At 45.9% G+C, this 16159-nt stretch overlaps 1 protein-coding gene across 2 annotated transcripts in view; it reads right to left on the bottom strand.

The window, feature by feature from the left end:
- LOC138582356 (probable E3 ubiquitin-protein ligase DTX3) overlaps positions 1-9738 on the bottom strand; it is a 179796-nt gene extending 170058 nt beyond the window's left edge. For both annotated transcript variants that reach the window (XM_069653602.1, XM_069653601.1), the window contains exon 1: positions 9293-9738. The gene's annotated coding sequence lies outside the window, so the exon portion shown is untranslated. The remainder of the gene's footprint in view (positions 1-9292) is intronic.
- Positions 9739-16159: the final 6421 nt, after the last annotated feature.

Genomic DNA, 16159 nt, shown 5'->3' with positions numbered 1-16159 from the left:
TAAAAGAAACAATATTTATCAAAAATAGGCAGAATATCTCAAGAAAGTCGAGGAAGGAAACTTCCCAACACGGAAATGTGAAGCAAAAATCTGAAAATAGCCACCAGAGGTGAAGTTAAAGAGGGCCAATGTCATTGGCTGGGGCAGTATTACCCCAATGTCAGCAATAGGCTATACAAGCGACAAACTTAAAGCTATACTGCTAATATTACAGAGGAATCCCAGCCTGACAACGGGGAATATTCATAGCATGTGAATCCATTTAAGACCCCGTGCTGGAGAATTTACTCATCCACAACAGGTAGTGGAGACCAGTAAAGCTGAGGTAATCTGTTAAATATCAGGCAAAGTGACATTCCCCCACCTAAAATGTCTCTGGAAATTCATGCATGGAAATCTAGAGTTCCCCTGTGGGCCAGACTGCCAGAGGGAGTATAAAGAGATAGGTGTGAAAACTCTGTATGGGACATAAGCAGAGGGAATGCTCTGTTGTTGAAATTGTTAGGGTGGAGGATGTTTGGAAATATGAAGACTTCCTTGAAAAGACTGGAGGGGTTTATCTGTACTCCTGCTCTCTTATATGGCAGAGCAGAGTAACTGGGCCCCCCAGCCAAGATTCTCTATTTGGTAAACGTGGACGAGCAATCAAGGCTTAAGCTCTCAGGAGGTGATGCAGGCTGGTTATTAAATACGGTTTAGTCCCAAGCCCCCACAAAGGAATGTCCACACATTATGTTAGTGAAAACACAGTTCTTTATATAAATATGGCTTTGATTATCTACACATAAAATAAAATATTTGTGCTCAGGCCATTCTAAAATGGTAAATATATACAGTCTCTATGTGGTACCACAATTATTTCTTTGATTCCATTAAAATGCATCAACTGTACACAGTTTCAAGTGGCATACAAATCAATTAATAAAGGGAACCAACAAAAGACTTGAGGAGGAAAACAAGCTGATTAAGCAATTGAAGGATACTGGGCCCCTACTACCAGGCACAGTTCTGTGTGAGGATCCCCCCCACCTAGGCAACATGTAAATAAAGAATATTGACAAGCCCAGTCAATATATTGTTTATAAAGTCTTATTTCCTTCTATAAGTTTCCTCGGTTCGTCAGCGACCTTGACTTTCTCCGGCAGGATAAAGTGGTGGACGATGATGAGCAAGGGAGTCCTTGATTCAAATGTCTTATGCAATGGAGTGTTGCGGCTCCGGTCGTCAGCGGCACGACAACAAGCTGTCCCCACTTCTGGGCAACACAGCTTCAAGGGGCTTCCAGCGGTTACAGCGATCCTCCGAACCCTGGTTGACGACGGTAGACGGAATGTCCGGGTGCTTCTCTTCAGTTTCCTCGGCGGTCAATGTCTCCGGTCGGCAGCCTTTCGATTACTGACTTCCAGGGAGCCTTGGTGAAGGTTAGCTGGTGCACGATGGTCCCCCGTAGCTCGGGAAAAAGTCTCCTAGCCAGGTCCTCTTTTGGATCTGTTTCTTGAAGGCACAGCAGCTTTCAGATTGCGGCAAAGGGAAACAGCGGTTAACCACCTTCTTCCGGGTCGGCTTCGAGAGTAAGGATCAAGTTTCGACTTCAGCTTCTAAACAATTTCCATCAGTGAGAGGTCCCCAGATATACTGTTTGGTCGCTCATTCACTCTGCTGGGTCACACTCAGGCAACCAATCATTCAGAAGGGCATTCATGCAGGCAGGCAGCCATTCAGGCTCACAGTGCATTCAGGTCCTTCTTCTCCTTCCAGACACTCACAACAAGGAATGTGTATTGGGACAAGTAACCAGCCATTCAGCACTCCACACTGCATTCATACCAGTTTCGGGCAGGGCTGTCTTATTCATTGTTTTACATACCAGAAACCAGACACCCATAACATGAAGTGCATATTGGTCACACACTCCATTAACAAGAGTTGCATCAGCAAAAGCTCCACTGTCAGGAGTGCCACATGGACTCATGTGCGGAAAATAACACAGAACACACATGATAAAAGGAGTACAGGACAAGGACATGGAGCCTCTGTCCCTCCAATGCATTTCCAGCATCACATTCATAATAGAAGGGATGCCAGATGGGTCAAAGCTGGGGACGAGTTATTTATATGTCAAGGAGGTGGAATCACATTAGAGGCCAGTCTGCCCCAACAGGGAAGGAGTGAGATATACAAAGCACTGTTTCTGAGGACGTTGTGAGGTGGAGCGTTGGTCATTGAGACACAGAAAAGTATGTGCAGCTTTGCATCCTCAAGTGTGGCGAGGCGGTGTGGTAAGCGGGTGTGGACTAGGATTTGATGGAATTGAGCTACTGCCCAAACGAAATATATCTTCTTAGAGCTTGAACGGTTTGGGAAGATTTTCCCAGGTCATGTTTTGCTACATGAGATTACTTCTGCTCCAACCCTAGTGGCCTCTGTGGTAGAGTTCTCTTTCTCATTTGACCAATGAGGAGGGGACAAGTCAGGCGATTGGGTCCATTCACCTTATGTTTACCCACCACTACACAAATGGACAGACACCATTTTATACATTTCTATGTGAGCTGCAAGGACTGTATGAAACTCAGTTTACCTTGGAACTCACCAGGGGTTGCAACATGAGGGATTGGCAATGGCAATTGGAAATAGCAATATCCATGTTGTCCAGTGTCACCTACTTTGAGTAGCACTGATTATGCATAAATAACATACGTCCGTAGCCTTTCAATAACAGTGATATGTAGATTAAAATGAATAGAAATTAATGAAACATGGAAACACATTTAAAATAGTGCTTCATTTTTTTTTCAAGTGTTCTTTTATTTTGGGAAGTGATTTATTAAAACAACTACTCCGCTTCATATTCAGCTTTGGCCGAATACTTGACAAACTGTACAGTGTTAGGCCGAATAATACATGAATAAATAAGTTGTTCAGTACACCCCTAGCCACAACGTATGCCCCTCCAGGCAGAAATCAACTTCTCCAACCCCAGATATTAAATCTCCTAGCAGTTTCTGGGTGGCTTATAACTTTATCGCCACTCAATGAAACTGCACGATCATTGTAGACCTTAGCCTGAATGGTTATGCAAAGTTTGGTGCTGTTTCGCCAAGAGGGGGCAAAATTAGCAGGGGTCCCATAATATTTGAAAGGCTTATAAATTTGGTGCTGTTTGACAAATCTGCACAAAGGTTTGGAAAAAGATTTTAGACCCAGATTTGAATTGTTTTGCAAAGTTTGGCGGGATTTGTCAAAAGGGGGAAAAATAAGTGGAGGGGGTCTCACATTTTTTGATGGATTATAACTTTGTTGCCATTTGATGAATCTGCACAAAGATTTTGAGAAAGATTACAGACCCAACTTCAAATGTTTGTGAAAAGTCTGAATTGATTTTGTCAAGTGGGGGCTAAGTTATGTGACGATTATTTGTATGTACATTTTGGCACTTTAAAAAAACAAAAATCATGGTTGGATTTGTAGCAAACTCATGCGAGGAGCATTGGCAAGGACCCGAAAGTATGGTTTTGCAAATGTGTCCGTGTTTTATTTTCTTAAGTGCCATAATGTAGGTACAAAAAATAGTGATATACCTTTGGTGACTGAGGTATAGCCTGTGGCCATGGGCAGTGGCTAGATTGTGGCTATGACCACCTGGGACCGGTAATGGTGTTAAAGTGGGCATGGTCACCAGGGACCGGCTATGTGGTAAAGTTTTCGAAATCGGGATAGGTTTGAATGGGAAAATAAATTCTGCTTGTGCCTACAGCCTGAAGTGCTGGACAGGATTACAACAAACCTGCGTGAGGAGCATCACCAGAAAGCATGCTTTTGAAAATCTGTATTGTGTTTTATTTCTCCAAAGTGTCAAAATGTAAGTTAAAAAGATTTTGATATAACTTTGGTGCATGGACAGTGGGCCTGGCCCTTGGCAAGGACAAATGCCTACTCCGATTTACTTATTGGGGCATCTGGCATGGCTGAAGCACTAGGATTAAATGGGAAATAAAATCTGCTTGTGGCTGCAGCCCGAAGTGCTGGACGGAATTGCAGCAAACCTGGGTGAGGAGCATGAGCAAGGACATGAAAGCATGCTTTTGCAAATCTGCCCTGTGTTTTACTTTTTTGAAAGTGTCAAAAAGTAAGTAGAGAAAACAGTGACATAACTTTGTGCCTGGTCCTCATCAAGGACAAATGTGTACTCTGATTTGCCTATTGGGGAATGCGGCATGGCCAAAGCCCATGGCCCATGGATTGTGGAGACTGGCCATGGCTGCAAGCCATGAGCACTGGCATTGGTCACATTATGAGGGTATAGTGGACACTGAACTAGTATCTAGGATGCAGGGTAGGTGCAGTGGATAACAGGGGTGGTTTGGTGGGGCTGGGGTCATGGTCGGGCCTCATGCCCTAAGCAATTCAACCATCACTTGTATCACCCTAGCATGCCCTGCTGATAACGACACATCAGTATGCGTTGAAAAAAATATGTTTCTTAAAGGAGGTTTACAGTTCTTTGATATATGTTAAAATAGGAATTATTAATAACTTACATACAGTGATGTAACATCATGAAACATTTTCATTAATAAAAACCTATGAAATTCACAGAAAAAACTTTGTTAAGGGGACGTTATGATTAAGTTGCAGTAATAAAAACCTATGAAATTCAGTGAAAAATCTTTGTTAAAAGAGATGTTATGCTTACAAGTAAAACCGAAAACCCTGAGAAATTCGCCAGTTATAGTAAGCTAAGCAACCGTAACTCGCGCCACCACCGTGCACTGCTAAAACTAACACCCAGGACATCAAATAAGACATCACATATGTCAATGATGACATCACATGTGAAATTAATTTTGATGAAAAGCCCCTATTTTGATGAGAAGTGTTGTGTTTATAATGTTGGTAACAAGATGTCAGGGGATGATCGGGAGACCTATCATGAACTACTTAATGTATTACAGAGTGTACTCATTTAAACAAAATTGTATTGGAGTGTTGTTGTTAATACAGGAACCTAATCATATATAAACAAAGGCAATGACTGCAGCATGCACCATAGAAGTACAATATTTATAATCTTGTAATTTTGGATAGTACAATAATGAATGCTACCTTATGCAAGTTTTGAGTAATGTTAAACATGTAATAACTAGCTAACAATTCAAGACTTACTACACTTGTGCTAGTACATATGAAGAACCACCATGCACACAAATCAGAGGCACATACAGGGAAACTAAAGTAAGGAAGAAAGAAACAGCATCATCAGAAAATGTTAATAACATTAAAGTTTAACTTCATGTATACAAATGAATTGTGTGTTTGAGGCCTGCTTATTTCCCCATGTATGTGCACCATTAGCTGAGACTAAACCCTAAGGGAACGAATGTACTTTGAAAACATATGATAAGGTTAACGTCTAGATATATAGAACCTTTTACATTTTATTATTCAGACTTTTAGTGAGCAAAACCACCTGGCCTATATATGTCAGTGAACAAAAACAAGTGGCCCAGATATGTGATGTCATCAGTGATGTCATTAATGACATCTGTGATGTCATCTTTGATGTCCTGGGTGTTAGTGTTGGCAGTGCACAGTGGTGGCGTGAGTTATGGTTGCTTAGCTTACCAGAACTGGCTAATTTCTGAGGTTTTTCTGTTTCACTTGTAACTATAACGTCCCTTTAACAATGTTTTTTCAATGAATTTCATAGGTTTTTATTAGTGCAACTTAACCATAACGTCCCTTTAACAATTTTTTTTAATTGAATATATATATATATATATACACATATACATACATATACACACACACACATACACACCTCAACTATCTAATAGAATTATATGATATGATTTGGTATTTATAACGCGCCTGTACACAAGTGTTTCTAGGTGCCACAATACCAGGAAGGGGGGAGATAGTGGGAAGACAGAACAAACGATCCTACTAGTCCTTCTGTCATTCGGATCACGCAAGTGTGACAGCAAAAGTGCAAGGGGATAGGCGGGGGTGCTGTCAGGGCACCAAGGCTCTGAGTAAGTGTAGCCAGGGCAGCAAGTCTGTGGGCAAGTGCATGGAAGGTAGGGGGCAGTAGGAGTTACAGTTACTGCTCCTAAGGGCGCCGAAGGCCCAGAGGCAGTGCAGGAAGACTGGTCATGGAAGGGCCTGGAACGCTGTGAGATTGAGCGTACCCGGCAGCCAGTCAGAGCAGGCAGACGGGAAGGTTAGCAAGGAAGGGGGAGAAAGAAGGAAGAGGAATGTCTTGAGCCGCTTTCAGGTGGTCCGGCTCAGGTTTGAGAGGGGCAGGGAGGCCATTCCAGAGGGAGGCACCTGAAGAAGATAGCAATCTACCCCCCACTCTCTGCTTGGAGAAGCATCTAACCCTCAGAAAGTTCAAGGTAGCTGAGTGAAGGGCTCTAGAAGGAAAGTATTTAGGCATAGAGAGTTGGATATAGTGTGGACCCCGACCCAAGAAAGCCTTGTCGGCGAATGCAAAGGGTCTTGAACTTGATCCTTGCAGCCACTCGGAGCCAGTGCAGAGATTTCATGGCTGGAGAGATGCGATCCCTGGACTTGAGGCCAAGGATCAGTCTTGCTGTCTTGTTGTGGGTTAGTTGAAGGGGCCGAAGAGTAGAGTTAGGCAGATTGAGAACGGGGCTATTTCAGTTGTCCAGTCTGGAGAGAACCAGAGCTCTGGAGACAGTGAGCTTCTGGGGGAAGGTGAGAAAGGTAGAATACCTCTGAGGAGGTGCAGCTGGAAGTGGGTGTTCTTTGCCAGGTCTCTGATGTGAGGAGAGAAGGAGAGAGTGGAGTCGAAGAGGAGACCAAGGTTTTTTTAAGGAATGAGCAAGGAAGGAGAGGCAACATCCCTAACTCACTTCCCAGCAAGAACATTCCCTTTCTAAGACATATACTTATGTCACCTGCTCCTAAAATATGACCCTTCCTAATACCAAACACTTGCTCACCTTCTCTAACACTGATGGATCTCACCTTTTATGAATGCAGCACATCTCACCCTCCCCAACACCATAGCACATGACACCCTCCCCTACATCTAACGCTCACTCCACATTTAGAACTCGCCCTTCCTCAACAGCCATACAACTCACCGTTCAACGACCATACAGAAACTACTTCCTCTAACACCCATACATATTCCTCATACAAAATGTACATAGATATCTCATGCTGTAGAGCACCCCTACCACTGTACAATAACACCTTCCCTAACAACCAAACATCTCCCCATAAATAATCTCACCCTGCAGTAACTATGCATACATTTATCACATTTCCTAACACTCAAACACATCACAGTCAACAGAAAGCGTATACCCTTCCTAATTCCAATACATGCATCGTGCTCCAACTAAGTCCCACTGCCAAGTAGAAGGTACTTTCCCCAACAAGCATAATAATAAAAAACGTCAGCGTATTTTTACATAGTGCTTGCAACCTCTATATTGGCGATGTGGGCACTGTCAATAAGATGTGCTATTATCATATTTAATAATAGTCAATGGGCCTCATTACAAGTCAGCCGGTCTGGAAAGAACGGTGGTGGTAAATCCGCCACCACCGTTCTTTTCGGATCGGCTAATTAAGAGTCCTGCAGGCGGGAGGTGTCATTCCCGCCAGGTCTGACCTGGGGGTTTAACAGCAGCCGCCTGCAGACGGACATGGAAACACTGGCACCATTACAGCATGGTGCCGGTGTTTCCACTTCCCATTCCATGGGAATGGGGATTAACAGAATTCCGCCTCTGGAATTACTGGGTCACCGGGGTTGTAATGCCCCGGTGATTCCGGCAATCACGGAGGCAGAATGGTAATACGAGTCCGGCGGTAACCTGCCGGAATTTCCGGCACGGTTACTGCCAGACTCGTAATGAGGCCCAATGGGCCTCAATACGAGTCAGCTGATCCGGAAAGAACGGTGGTGGTAAATCTGCCACCACCGTTCTTTCCGGATCGGCTGATCTCGAGTTCTGCAGGTGGGAGGTGTCACTCCCGCCAGGTCTGACCTTGTGGGTTTAACACCACCCGCCTGCAGACGGACGTGGAAACACCGGCACCATTACAGCATGGTGCCGGTGTTTCCACTTCCCCATTCCCATGGAGTCCTATAGGACTCCATGGGAATGGGGACTTACACAATTCCGCCTCCGGAATTCCCGGGTCACCGGGGTCCTAATGCCCCGGTGATTCCGGGAATCACGGAGGCGGAATGGTAATACGAGTCCGGCGGTAACCTGTCGGTTTTTCTGCCATGGTTACCGCCGGACTCGTAATGAGGCCCAATGTATCACCTAGAAGGATTGAAAAATGAGTTGGTTTGAAATCTGAGACATGCACGTTCAATACGGATCTAAGAAACGTGTGTTTAACTCACTGAGTTATCGCACGGTCATATAGCATTCAAACACTTCTCACCCTACTATACAGAATTCACACCCTCCTCACTATCCCACTGCCTAGCACACCTTCTCCAAACCCCATAAACCCAATGGCCATACACATCCCCATACCCATCTTGTCCTCCGTAAAAGCTACAGCGTGTCCACTGTCCTTAACACCCATTTTGATAAAAACGCCCGCAAAAGAAATTATCACTCGCCCATAATAACCAAATCCCCAATCACAACAAACAACCATAGAAATGTCAATTTCCCCTGTCGATCTCCCATACAAGTCACTCTTCCCGACAGTAATCACGAGCTTCCCCTCCACCATCACCCGTACCGTTGCCATCCCCTGATCCCCAACACCCTTAAAGTATAACCGACCTCACTCCACAGCATCTAAACCGATTGACGCACCAAGTAATTATGTCAGACCCTTTAAATAAATCGCAACAATCTCCCCCTACTCTTCACACAATTCACACCAGCCCTCCACCCGTCTCCAGTGCATTGTGCAAATCTCATGTCTTCACCATCACAAGAGCCAATACTTGCCACCAAGAGGGCGGGGACGGATGGAAAGGGAAAACCAGTGAGATATTGTAATCGCCTTTATGGACATGCATCAGAAGAGAGAAGGTCGGGAAATCATCAAATACTAAGATAAAGAAAGGAGAGTCGACCTTGAAATGAGCATTTGTCAGCTGTTGCTCAAAAACAGCAGCCTTCAAACCAGCATCCGCTATAAGCGACTGTGAGATAATGACAGCTGAAAGGGGAAATGCGAGGCTTTTCTCTCGCCTTGTGAATGTTACAAAGCTTGAGGGGTGCGCAGACTGACAGCGATTTACTGACCACACACCCCAGTCCCTTCATACCCGACTCACCTTGTCGCACCATTCTCATCAACATGGTCCGGTCCACCGCCCCCTCGATGCCATCGGCATCGTTATGGCTCCATTCTACCCTTGTTGTCAAGGGCCCATCACCTCTCCTTGTGGCGATTTCTTCAAACCCTCATCGTCTTTGTGGAAGCGTCCAATTACAAGCTCGGAAATGTTTATCCTATCCTTACTGCTGCCCGCCCTCCAGCTCCTGTTCCTGTTCCGCGTCCGCCTCTTCTCACCACCTATATCTGCAACGAGACTGCGGTGTCGACTGTTCGTGCCACACCATTTCTCTGTCACAGCCGCTTCTTTTGCAAAGAAACATCAAACCCCAGGCATATATCGGGTAATATGTTCAGCGAGAAAGGGGGCGGGCTTGGGGGTATGGTTCCCACGCCACGGTTGCTTTTTGTCGGCTGTGGCTCTTTAACAGTATCCTCCCCCTCAGCCCCCGCCGCTTTTCCTCCGCCGAGTCATAGCATTGAATGTTTTTGTTCAACCCTGGCCTAGATTATGCCTCATTTCTGTGTCCAGCCAGTTGTGCTTGCCAAGAACGCAGCTGCTAGGTTACGGGACTAATGTTAATACTAAAGGTTTTTATACTGCGCCCAGATGCCGCTTGTGTGGTCTCCATGCGCTCAGGCTAATCTGCCCTATCTGCAGCGGCAATGGCCGGTGTAAGAGACCAAACTGTAAAACCGGTCTTGCCCAAGATGCGTGGCTTCCAGGGGTGCACCTAGACAGGGCCGGTCTTAGACTAGCTTGCACCCCAGGCGGGAAGCATCATTGGAGCCCCCCCAAAATGACAGCAACACAAATTAAATGTTACTACCCCAGTGACAATGTTTTGTGTCTAGTCCATCTAACAGGGAATCAGTAAATCGTGGCACATTCACAGACTGCGTCCAGGTCCTCTCTTCCCTGCTTTCAGCACAACATGCTGTCTGTCCACACAAGTACCACTAGCTTTACTGCAGTGGAAAAAAAAACAGATGTTACTGTTACCCGGGAACTACCCTCCTTAACGTCTAACAAGTTGCACAAATATCTCTGGAAATCTACACATATGTATACCTGGTCCCATGGGATGAACCCACCAAAGTGGCAAAGACAAATGTTTCCACATCTGCTGCACTACAGTAATCTACATACTAAGTAACTGCTCAATATGAGCATATAAATCTTATCAAAGCTGGGTAGGCAAACTACTGCCCACTTTTCTTACCTAACATCAATATTTCATTCATACTCTTCTTGCTCAAAAATATGTGAAAACCAATCTCTAAAATAATGTTCAGTAAATTGTGGCATTTTTAGCACATTATTTTCCCTTTCGCTGCACATTTTAAATTTTGGGTGATTATTTCACACTTGATATTGGACCACTTGAGATCTCTGTAAAGTACCCTGCAGGTCACGACTTAAACACACCCCAGAAGAGCTTTTGTGATAAACCCATCTGAGTGGCAAACAGCAACTACAAAGCATTTTGTGTTATGGTGAATGTACACAACATTTGCACAACAAGCAATCAGCATTCATGAGAGCTAAAAGTTTCACAACGGAATCTTCTACACTGTTCATGTTAATTGCTGGAGCCATTCATTGCTTGGAGGGGCAATAATAGTTACAAAGACTGTGTACAAAAACAGGGGTCTGCAGGATCAGTGATCCCATGGCCAGGACATTTCCAACCACCTGCAGGGCATCCGTCCTGCGGCCATGACACGTTCTGCTACTAAATGGCCAATCCTTATGGCTCTCCCAAGGGCCGCAAATGGCCATAGAAGCCCCAGAGACTGGTCCACAATGTCCCGTTTCCCTTCACTGTGGAAGATGTGCGGGTGAAAGCTACCTTCTGGTGCCCACGTTTCCCTCTTGCTGGCAGTACACAATAGATTACAATATTTCTGTAAATTCATAGTAATCTGTTACCCACAGCATCAGTGCTGCCATTCTACCAGATAATGTGCAGCAGGACGGGGCACTTGAGCGATAAGTCATAGACAGCTCTCTGACTCTGATACAGGATTGTCCCTTTATTCAAAAAGGTAGAAAAGAGAGACAGTCCTGTTGTGCCTAAAGTACTAATAGTAGTACTATTACTAGTTTGCATGTTCTTAATGATCTAATACTTGGGGTACCACAGTCATCCAGTAAGCAGTGTTATTATTTGCCAAATTCAAATTCAAAGTTATTCATTTTTCGGACATAAAAAGGGTGAAAGTTCATACTGGACCTGTGATCTGCAGGCTACCTGCAGAAATTGGCAGCAGACACCAGTGTGTCTCTTGATTTCTCTGAGCTATTTACTGTGCCTGAAACTAGCCGTCTGCAGTCTCTCTAGGTCTCTTGCAGTAGAGACATTAACCCACCAAGCTGTCTTATTGGAATTGGAAGCTCACAGCATGAAAAGAGGGAACAGAGACAATGAATAGAGTAAATAAAACGAGAGACTGGGAAAGAGTGAGGCACAACTTGTCAGATATCGGGAGACGGAGAAGAAACGACTGGAGAAACAAGGAGTAGATAGGAAAGGCAAACTCGTATGTTTTTATTAAAATGGACACAATATGATGAAATGGTAGAAGCTAAGAAATCTGGGCAACTCACAAAGGGTGATGAACTGCAAAAAAGAAAATGCCAAAAGAGGCGGTAAGCGAAACAGCACAGGAGGGACCCTCAACAAGCTTTGAAGATCACTACAGTGAGCCACACAGTGAGTCTCCCGGGACGTCGGGGAGTCAATGGTAGCAGTAGAACTCTGCACCAGACAGGAGTGCAAGGAATAGAGAAACCTGAGATGCCAGATAAAGGCAACAAAGACTGCAAAGGAGTGACAAGCCAAGAGACTGAAACCCCAAATAGAGGAAGGGGGAACAACTTGAGAGAGGGTTAAGAGACAGGGAAGAAGGGGCAGAGAGAGGGTGAGAGCGAGAGGGAGGTGAAGACAGTGTGTGGGGCAGGACAAGGCAAGAGTAACAGGGACGGAGAAAGCATGAGTGGAAAGCTTGCAGTTGCAGGGAGGTACTGGGAGACCGATGGAGTGGGAAGCAGTTTGTCTGTGGGAGAGTAGGAAGCAGGGAGAGGAACACAGAGAGAGATAGTGCCAAGAGGAAACAATTGTGAAATAGAAGCAGATGAGAGAGGAGAGATATGCGGTACCGGGGGTGGGACTGGCAGTTGCAGGAAAAGGGGATGGATGGGATTGTGTGAATTTGCCTGGCAAGAGACGTTTTTCTTCAAAGTTTTTGAAACATAAACCCTGGACTTGTCTATATGATGTCCTCTTCCTGCAACTCGTTGCACTCCTGAGCATTTACAAATTACAGTGCCACTACCAAGATTCTTAAGCACAAGCACCTCCATGCTTTGGCTCTGCAGCCTGCCATCCAAATTAACTAGGTTGTCAGTGTGTATGTAAATGCTTTTTCAAACAGCTCTGTTGAGAGATTCTGCCATACTTTGCTTGGAGGCTTCATTTAATCCCATTCTATTGAGCTCTGCCTATGAAAACACTTGATGAATGCAGAAGATTCACAGTCACAAACTTTGCATAGTGCATTTAAACTGAATAAACTTGAGGCAGTTAAAAATAAGTGTGATCAGGTGCCAAACATTTCGGTACTCTTACATACAAAGGGCAGAGAGCCCTGTACATGTACCTCCTATCAGCTGTTTGGTTGTTCACAGCCCTGGTCAGTGTGTGCAGGCATCCAGTCGCGGGTTGGATCACCCAGAGACCGATCTTCCACTAGCAGGCTGCAAGCAGCCAAGTCAGATGCACGTTGTGGTGGGCTTGGTCCAGTGGCTGGCCTATCCTGCGGCCCCTCCATGGGTCTTGTTGATCCTCCAGAGCGCGATGGAGAGGCTATATGCTGCTACTGAGATACTTATCTCTTAGTACCTGCCTGGCCGAAATTTGAAGCTGAGCAGCCAAGCCCAATCAAGCACCCCAACTAGAGTACAGTGCATGCGCTGAGGAGGAGGCATGTCACGTGTGATAGGCCAGGCCTGGGCCCGGGAACTGATTAAAAAAAACAAATGTTGCCTTTAAGCAAATTAAATGTAGGACGGGCCTGGAATCTGGAGCTTGCACACCGCAGGAGGTGCTGGCCTGGCTTTGCCCACACCACTGCTGTCAGCAGGCATGCTACAGTGCTCAGACAGGCATGCTACAGTGCTCAGACTGAGTGAATTAATATCACTTTTTTATACGTAGTATTACAATAATTAAATGATGCAGCATAAGGCAGCTGCTTGGATTGCCTGATGCAAAGACCGGCCCTGCACCTAGCCGGGCCTGCGGCCCTGCATTAACATTTGAAGGGGGGGTTTTGTGGGCGAATCATTAACATGTTGGGAGTGGCGCGAATATCAGACATTATGGGGGAGGGGCAAACTTACTTTTGTGGTATTATCTAACTTCTTTACACTTTCTAAGGAGACTTCCAAAGCATCTTCACGGTTATAAGCAGTTAACTCTCTCCTTCCCGTCTGAAACCACATAAGAACTGCTGTGAGAACGAGCTGTCCCCCCCCCAACTTGACATGCCAGTACTAACCCCATCACAATTTCAGTTGAATTTATTTTATTTATTAGCATTTATAGCGCGCACAGCAGCCCTTAGGCATTGTGGCGCTGTTACAGAAAGACTTGCTGGTTACAACGAAAGTGGTGTGCATAGTGGTTACAAGGCAGCAGCTTAGCTTGGTGGTTACAAGGCAGCAGCTTAGCTTAGTGGATACAAGGACATAATATGCATAGTGGTTACATTGGATACAGTAGAAGTTAATTACATGCTTAGCTTAGCGGTTACCTGGGAAGCAGAGGGGCATAGTTACAGATTTAGCTTGGTGAGTGTTAGGAAAGATTTCTTACTTGTGGGTAATTTCCCTTCCATGTGGCAATCCCTAAACTTTTTGCTGTTGTTTTCACCATGATCTAGACTTTGCCAGAGAAGTGCAGCCTTCTGCCGCACTCCTCTGGGCTTTCGCTCCATTCTTACGGGGAAACTGACATGCCCTTAAGACAGTCAGTACCGGGAAACGTTGTTTTCTGTAGTTTCTTTATCATGTTGCAGCTTTCGCGCAACATGGCACAAGAGGGCACTCTAAGCTAAGTTACTGCTCTCTTGGGTTTCCAGTCTTCTACAGGCCCTAAATACTCTCTTTGGATTGTAAATGAACGGTGCAAGTGAATCACGGACGGGATTGGTGGCAGCGATCGTTTCTTGTGTTTTTGAGCTCCTTTTGGCGTTTTAAGCGCGTTTCTTGCGCTTAGCCCAACATGGTGGCCTGGCTCTTAAAATGGCCAGACCACAAGGCTCTTTGTCCTGTCCGCTGACCGTCTTGCCCCCTTCACCTCTCCCAGGTCGAGCCAACCCGGGGCCTTCCTTATTTGGGCATGTACTTTCCCGCGAAACACAGATGCTTTCGTGGGCTTCTACAGGCCTGGTGTGTGCCTCCAGGATGGGGGCTGGGATGTCTGGTTCCAATACACATCCTGGGCGCCAGAGAGTCTAGGGTGGTGTGAATGCCTGGGACCCCCCGTGGTCCGTGTTAAGGTCCACATATGGTGTGAGTGTTTTATGAGCGGATCTCCCATTGGGTCCCCTCCGTTTTGGCGCGAAGGGAAACACCACTACCAGGTCGATCTCCTGAGTTCTCACGAACAAAGGAATACAGGAGCCAAGTATCCTGCAACCACGAGGCTGAACCGAGGAATCGCTGGTGACCCGCTGAAGGACTGCTCCTCTGCACTGCTGTCGCTTTATGAAACCCTTTCTACCTCTGATCGAACGAGAAGGCCTGTACTGGTACTTCGACCCTAGGAATAGTGGGAACAACTATTCTCGGCATCTTCACCATCTCCTGCACGTAAGCCTTCAAAAGTGTCTCTGGGCCATCCAGCAGACTTACCAGCCTACCCAGGAGCCTTGCTCTGTAACCGCCGTCAGGTTGTGTTGTATTACGAGTCCTTGTCACTCTCACACGATTCGTACCTTGGCATTCCCAGGTCTGAAGTGAGTAGTGTACATTGGGCTGAAATACACACGGCCGCTGCGTTGCCCTGCTGTGGTAACAAACTGTGCAGGTTCACTGCGTTTGGGACGCCCTCAACTCAACTTCTGCTGCTGCGGAATCTACACGACGACGAGACGTCCCCTGCTCCTATCTGAGCCTGCCAGCACTGAAGCTGACGCGGAGAAGCCTGGGTCTGCTTGCATCGGGGACCGGTGAGTAGCATCGCTAGGAACTGGTCGCCCTCCTGCAGGAGCCCATAGCTTTTCCCCGCTGTGTCTAACAGCACGCCTTTCCATACTCGCGCTCTGCTTCTGCCCACAGTGGAGGCTGCGCTTGAGTCGCGGCGCTCTGTTCATCTTCATTTGTTCACCGAACTAAACTGCCTGATTCCCTCGAAGAGACTCCCCTTTTTGCCCGTTGGCACCAGCGGGTGCAGGTACTTTTGAGCACAAGGCTCCACTCTTCGTGTGGCTTGGACTTCCTTTTAGTTAGGTGCCTCTGAAGGCGGACTGGGTCTAATTATTATTCGCACTGCCTGTTTTCCTCCCCATCTAGGTGGTCTACACATTTCATGCGTCTAACTCGTTAGACTCGTTTGTATTTGTATATATATTGTATTGGTTTGGTATGTGTTGGTTTACTTGAGTTTTATTGTGATTTCTCGCTACGGTCAATGTTACAAAGGCCTTGTAATAAATGTGTATATATTTTTAATATAACACCTGCTTGGAGTAATTTGTAAGTGTCCTTGCTTTGTGTGCTCATTGCGGGCTTTCAGTCACCCTCACCCCTCTTGAGACCTAGTCTTGACCGCCGCGATCGCCTCCCTGATTGGTCTGG

The sequence above is a fragment of the Ambystoma mexicanum genome, chromosome 3q (genome assembly GCF_040938575.1).
Source record: "Ambystoma mexicanum isolate Mex_15411 chromosome 3q, UKY_AmexF1_1, whole genome shotgun sequence".
Classification (NCBI taxonomy): Eukaryota; Metazoa; Chordata; class Amphibia; order Caudata; family Ambystomatidae; genus Ambystoma; species Ambystoma mexicanum.
Note: the sequence above shows the minus strand (reverse complement) of the source record. Positions and strands in the feature narration are given on the sequence as shown.